Here is a 6,622-nt window from a genome sequence, read left to right on the forward strand (position 1 = left end):
ATAACATCTATAAACTTAACATTCAGCAGAAGTTTACTTTTCATGTTACAAATCAAGAATCCCTTCATGGTTTTATGAGTCCTGGGCTGGTTCCTTATTTTAACACACAAAGAATAAACCTACTCAATGTAGAACGTCCAGTTACACACCAAGATAGGGAATGTTTGCACAGTTGCTATGATAGATCTGCTTTAATAGAAAAGCAGGGGAACTCTTTAAACGACATTTTGATGAGGCAAAATAGTCCCCTAATAAACCTCAAAATAGAAGCTGACATTACCCTGCAGAAGCAACTAACCATTATTATCAGGGGATAAAATAAAAAGTGCATTTTGGGAAATATGAAAATGCTTTCATTTCAATAGTGATAAAGACCATTGGATTTTCATAAAATCTATATAATAATGAGGTAATATGCAAATTGACCATCATGCCCTCACACAATAGGGCCACCCTCATGTGGTCACAAGATGCCTGCGCCCATGTCGTCAAAAGATGGTTACCACAAGATGGCCAGCAAGGAGGGCAGTTGGGAAGACCAGGCCTGCAGGCAAGGAAATTTAGGGGCAACAAGGGCAGTAGGGGAGGGGAGTTAGGGGCAACCAGCGCAATAGGGGGGACAGTTGGAGTCGATCAGACCTTCAGGGGAGGGCAGTTGGGGGTGATTGTGCTCGTAGGGGAGCAGTTAGGTAACAACCAGTCCAGCAGGCAGAAGCCCTTAAGGGAAATCAGGCATAAAGGAAGGCTAGCGGTTGGGAGGCAGCAGTCCCCGATTGTGAGAGGGATTGTCCCTGTGGAATTGGGTGTAACCCATCATTTGGACATCCCCTGAGGGGCCCCTGATTGGAGAGGATGTAGGCTGGGCTGAGGGACAACCACCACCCCCCAACACCCCAGTGCACGAATTTTGTGCACCAGTCTAAAGTGTAGAAATAAAAGATTTGAAGCTGGAAGAGATGGATAAACTTGAATCCAAAGCAGGACCTTCCCCAGTAACAGGCACCTTGTAAACTTTCCCCTACTTCAAGGAGAGCTGGAGTTCCCCTCTCAGAATTCAGCAAAGACCACACAGCACAGTTGTGGGCCCCACACCCATGAAGGCCAGGTGGAAGGCCAGGCATTACTGCTTCTTCTTCCAGTAACAGGGACCTGCCATACCACCCAGGGCTTGGCCCTGTCCATGCAGCCATCACACCTCACTTCTTTCCTCTTATTCAGCCCTACTACCCACACCGGCACTTGTGCCAGACACAGGGCTAGACCTCAATAGTATAACCGCATGGTGACCTGTTCCCTCAAAAAGGCAACATCACCAAATTCTCCACTGTGGTGCATTCCCTGTGTCATTTTGTGCTGAAAGGTAACATTACATAGCAGGCATCTATTAATGAGTAGCGGGTTGCATGCAAAGCAGAAACTGAAAAATCTGAAGTGAGAGGAGATGCCTTCAATGATTTGCCCACTGCAAGAGAAGCAGCACACCACCCGGGCTTTCCTAACTTTCTTCACCGCTGTATCCTCAGCCAAACAAAAAACAGTGCCTGGCACATAGTATGTGCTCAGTAAAAACTCAATCATGAGTGAAAGCCTGCATATAAATGAACTGCTCTTGGGGCTTTTCTGAAAGTCTGACCTCATCGTGTGTAGTTGTGGAACACACAAGCACAGTGTTTAAAACACCGTGTAAGAGCTCAAAGACAGCTTTTTAGGAGGGACTTGCAGGGAACCCAGACTCCTTTTGTTAGTTTCTGCTGACCTTGGACATCTGTGCCTCGGTAGTGCCTCTGGCCCCCAGAAAGACCATGGCCAGCGCTGAGGAAATGCTCATGGGGGAGATGAAGATGTTCCCAGAGGGGTTGTTGTCCTTCAGGGTGCGGAAGAGGTCCACTGCGAACCGGGTGTTGGCCAAGCTCAGCTGCTCCATGGTGAGGCTACAACACAGGACAGAGGCCTAGCACACCAGCAAATATGGCAATGACATTTCTCCACGTCTCCCTCGCCCTGAAATACCGGAAACTTGTACTTCCTTTTCTTTTTCCAGGAGGGCAAGAGCACTGTCTCATGAGCACACAGGTGGGAACTGGACAAGGATCCATCAGCGACCCAGGGCCAGGACCCAGGGAGCCAAGAGGGCTCTGACTTGCAGACTCGGGAGCCAGCACTGGGCCTTTCCTACTCAGCTGGGGAGCACACACAGTTCCCACCCTTTACCTGAAATGATAATTTTCTATTAGAAAATCATAGCTACCCACTCCGCATTAAAGCAAATTTCAACAAAGTGGTAGATTTTCCTCATTTTCAAGATTCAGTTGCTAATGTTTAGAGAGGTGAAGTGTCCCAAGTCTCGAGGCTGGTGTAGGATGTGAGAGCTTGAAAACCCAGCACAGGCCTTAGGGTCGGGGTGCAGCCCACCAGCAGCAGGGGCCAAGCATCCTCTCTGACACCCACCCCTCAGGTGCAGGTGACTGGCCTTCCACCTCAGCTCAGAAGCCTGCTTACCAATCCTGACTCCTCTCAGAGCTTGTTTCCACAGAGATGGGCAAGGAAGAATAATAGTGGTGCTAGCTGCTTCCCTGTCAGTAATACATTGAATTAACACTGTTGTTACTGGAAAGTAACCTCTAGGATCACATTGGCCTCCCCTCGATCCTTCCCTCCCTCCTTCCCTCCCTCCATCTCTCCCTGCATCCCTTCTTCTCGCCCTCCCTCCCTCCCTACATCCACAGCAATGAAAAGCTATGGCCCCTGGGCTGTCTAAAAAAACTTTTAAACTGCTCTGGGAAGCAGGAAGTTGAGAAAGAAATGATCTCGGGCTTGGCTATGGCTTCCAGCTACAAGGCCGCGTCCAGTCCATCGCAGGGCAGCCTGCTCTCGAGCCAGGGATTATGAGGTTGTATGGGGGTGTTTCCGGTATCATCTCTCTCTCAGATGAGAGGTGCAGGCAGCAGTCCCCGTGAAAGGGCAGGGGCTGCGGGTACCCAGACCACAGAAGGCCAGGGCGGAGCCAGGAGTAGGCAGCTGGCAAATCCTGCCTTGGGCATGCCCTGCTTGCTCTGTCCCACTTCCCTAATGGGCCTGGTGCCCACAACTCACCCTTTGCTTGCTGCCTGGGAGGGGCTCTGGATCTGAAGATGCCTGCAGTGCAAGCACCGCCCTTATAAAGTCCCTGAGGTGGGTGCAGATCTGTACCTGCAGGAGGAGGAACCTGATGGCGGGTGGGGGTGGGGCAGGAACAAGGAGGGGGAGGGAAGAGGAAGAAGGGCTCTGCTGAAGAGCATGGTATTGCGCGGAGCTGCAGAAGGAGCAGGGTGGGTCAGCAGGGTAGGCACAGCTGGAGTCCAGGCACTGCCAGTACAAGCCTAGATGAGGGTGGACTCCATGCAGTGCCCTATTCAGGAGATGAGCACCTTTTTGAGTCTAGGTGAACTCAGATGTCTGGCAAGGACCTGATGGCCTAGTTCCTGCCTAAGTGTGAATCACTGAGATGACATAATGTATCACCTCTTACAGGGCAAACTAGCCCCTCTGAATCTCATCTATATACTCAAAATTGGTTTTGTTTTTCTGTGTTTTTGTTTTGTCAGCTGATGGTCATTGGTGCCAGTTCAATGCCACCAGGAATCCCCAATTTGGGTGCAGTGAAGAAGGAAACTTCATTCAGTGCAAACAGTTCAATTGTGATACAGCTCAGTTACTAGCATGAAGCAGCAGGTGGCAAGGTGGCCCTCTCTGGCTAGTCAGCTCTGGTGTGCTCTGGTCTGCTCCACCTGCTCCATTCCCATCTCCCTCTTACTGTTTCTCCAGGAAACAATCTTGAGTGCAAAGAGAAATTGTGCTCCCAGAGCCAGAAGGAAGCTGGCTTAAATAGAGAGAGAGAAGTCCCCATCCCTGGTCTCTGATTGGTCCATCCTCATGCAAAGGAAGACTCCATCCACCTGCTCCATTTCCATCTCCCTATTCCTGTTTCTCCATGAAACAATCTTGAGTAGAAAGAGAAAGTGTGCTCCCAGAGCCAGAATGAAGCTGGTTTAAATAGAGAGAAGTCCCCACCCCTGGTCTCTGATTGGTCCATCCTCATGCAAAGGAAGACTCCAAGTCCTCAAAGTTTCATTGCTCCAAAAAGCACTGTCCTGATGGGTCAGAATGGAGCTGCTATGATTGGTTAGTGAAAATGCTGACAAGGATATAAGTGAACAGTTCCAATTGAAATGGGAAAGCCTCAGTCTTAAAGATTGAGATATATTCTAGGGCAGTGGTTCTCAACTTTAGCTGCACATTAGAATCACCTAGGAATCTTTTTAAAATCCTGATTTCTGGGCCTCATCCTCCAGAAATTCTGTTTCTTTGTTACTAATGTTGTGGCCCCACGCTATAACAAAGAAACAGAATTTCCGAGGATGAGTCACAGAAATAAGGATTTTAAAGAGATTCCCAGGTGATTCTAAGGTGCAGTCAAGGTTGAGAACCATTGTTCTAGGGACTCCTTTCTAAGGGCTGGCTCAGATGCAGGAACACAGTGCAGGCAGGCAGCTCAGTATAGTCTTCTTCTTGAAGTGTCCTCCTGGTGAGCCCCCCTTCCCTCCCCTCTTCCTCCCATAGCAATGGCTGCAAGGGTCTGTCTTATAGATTTGAGTCTATTTAGCTAGCAGGAGTCCTTCTTGGTAGGTATCTTCTTTCTCAGGGTCCCCAGGTCCAAACTACAACCTTGATGTCACTATCTTTAGTGATGGCTACACCACTATTTCTGTGGGTTGTTTGTTTATTTCCCACTTTAAATGTCTGGGAATTTAACTTCACCAAAATATAAAGCGGTTGAAGGTCTGAAATAATTCTGCATTCATGAAATTTCCCCCTGTTTTCTTACAAATCTCAACATGAAACGGCAACAAAGAAAAAGTCCTATTTATGTGTGTGTGTGTGTGTGTGCGCGCGCGCGTGCGCGCGTGCTAGTATGGATAATATAGCGTGAAAGGGATTGTAGATTTTTGTTCATTTGTTTTTTACTCTGAGAACTTGTTTTTTCATGAAAAAGGTCAAGGAAGGTGCAATAATGAGTGACAAAAATAATCTCCATAGATTTTTTTTTAAGCAAGAACAGTTTAATAATGAAGATTTTAGACTGATTTACAGTTTATTAAATAAAGAAACCAATGCTTATTGAAAGCCACTTATTGGGAAATTCAAGTAGTTTGATCAAACCTGGCATGCTCTCCACCATTTCTCAAAGCCAGTGAGCACCACTCACTGGTTTCTTCAAAGAGGTAATGTGAGAAAGTCAGGAAGGAGAGGCTGCTCTGAGAAGTTGTTAAATTAAAATCTGAGACACATTAATTGAAGAAAAAGTTTTCTGAATTTTGTTTTTTCTCCTGCCATGTTGTATTTGTGCTTACCTGGAGTTAGCAATCTGGATAAATAGAAAACAAAGCCATTTCCTAAGTCAATGTGTATACTGTATATAAGGTTCAGAGAAAATTGATCATTATACATCAATCAATCAATACATTTACTCTCTAGTGTGGAGGCAAAGTAACTGTTCTGTCAAATAACATTGGAGTGTTCTCCTTGTGAATTTAAAATATAAATGGCCACAATCAAAGCTCAGAGATACTTACACACTCAGGAAGGTACAGTGTTTGGTATATCTACCAAATGAGCACATGCTTACCCAAGCTCCCATCCAGGAATGTCTCCCCAGAGTGAAACGTGTGTGAGCTCGTGCAGCTGCAGACATGTACAAGAATGTTCATAGCAACGTGCTTTGTCTTAGAACCGCATTTGGAAACCACATAAATGCCCATCAGTAGAAGAACAGACTAATAAATACAACAGAATAATATACAGTAATAAAAATAAGCAAACTACAGCAATGCACAGCAACACGGCTGCATTTCACAGCTGCACTGTTGAATGAAAGAACAGACACAGAAAGCTGGGTGGTTTGCTTATAGAAAGTTCAACAACAGGCAGAACTAACCCTTAGGGTTTGAAGTCACGGGATAGTTTTCTTTGGAGAGCAAGGGGGATTGTACTGACTGTATTTTCTTAATTTCTGTGTTCTCCATGCTCTGGTAGTTGGGGACTTGATCCCCTAATTCCTAGAGATAGCGAATGGCCCCCTGATGCCCCTGTGAGTGTACCTTTGATACAAATTCAGTGTCCACACTTTCAAGTATCTTCTTTATCAAACTCTTAGAGGCCAAGTCCATAGTCCCCCTACTCAAAACTATCCCCACACAGGCACCAAACCACTAGAGACTGCTTTTATAGCCAGCTCATCGCCCAAAATCATTTACACCGTCTAATTTAAACCTAGTGTACCTATCCTGTCTTGCCCATTACTACCTGCAAGAATTCCAGAAGGGTTCGTCTTCACCCCTGCATGTCTCCTGGCAGACTGGGTGCTTCCCAGGTCCCATCTGGTGTGGTATCAAATGCTTCCGATTTCTAGTTAATAATGCAGATATTATAATGAAAGAAAACACCATAATTTCAAGAGAAACATCAAAAGTGCTTTATTCAAAGTAATATCCATCACTAGCTACACATTTCCCCCATCTTTCAGGTAATTTGTGGATACCATCCTAATAGAACTCATCTTGTTTTGAGGCAAACCATTCAGAGA

The 6,622-nt window shown here is 46.3% G+C and overlaps 1 long non-coding RNA gene across 1 annotated transcript; it reads right to left on the reverse strand.

The window, feature by feature from the left end:
- Positions 1-1,725: 1,725 nt before the first annotated feature.
- Positions 1,726-3,181, reverse strand: LOC106728148. Its single transcript, XR_001364405.1, has 3 exons — positions 3,094-3,181; positions 2,500-2,573; positions 1,726-1,951 (listed from the first exon to the last, which is right to left on the reverse strand). It is a non-coding gene; the product is annotated as an uncharacterized LOC106728148 (long non-coding RNA).
- Between the last annotated feature and the right edge of the window lie 3,441 nt (positions 3,182-6,622).

This window comes from Myotis brandtii, unplaced genomic scaffold (assembly GCF_000412655.1).
Source record: "Myotis brandtii unplaced genomic scaffold, ASM41265v1 scaffold5463, whole genome shotgun sequence".
Taxonomy (NCBI): domain Eukaryota; kingdom Metazoa; phylum Chordata; class Mammalia; order Chiroptera; family Vespertilionidae; genus Myotis; species Myotis brandtii.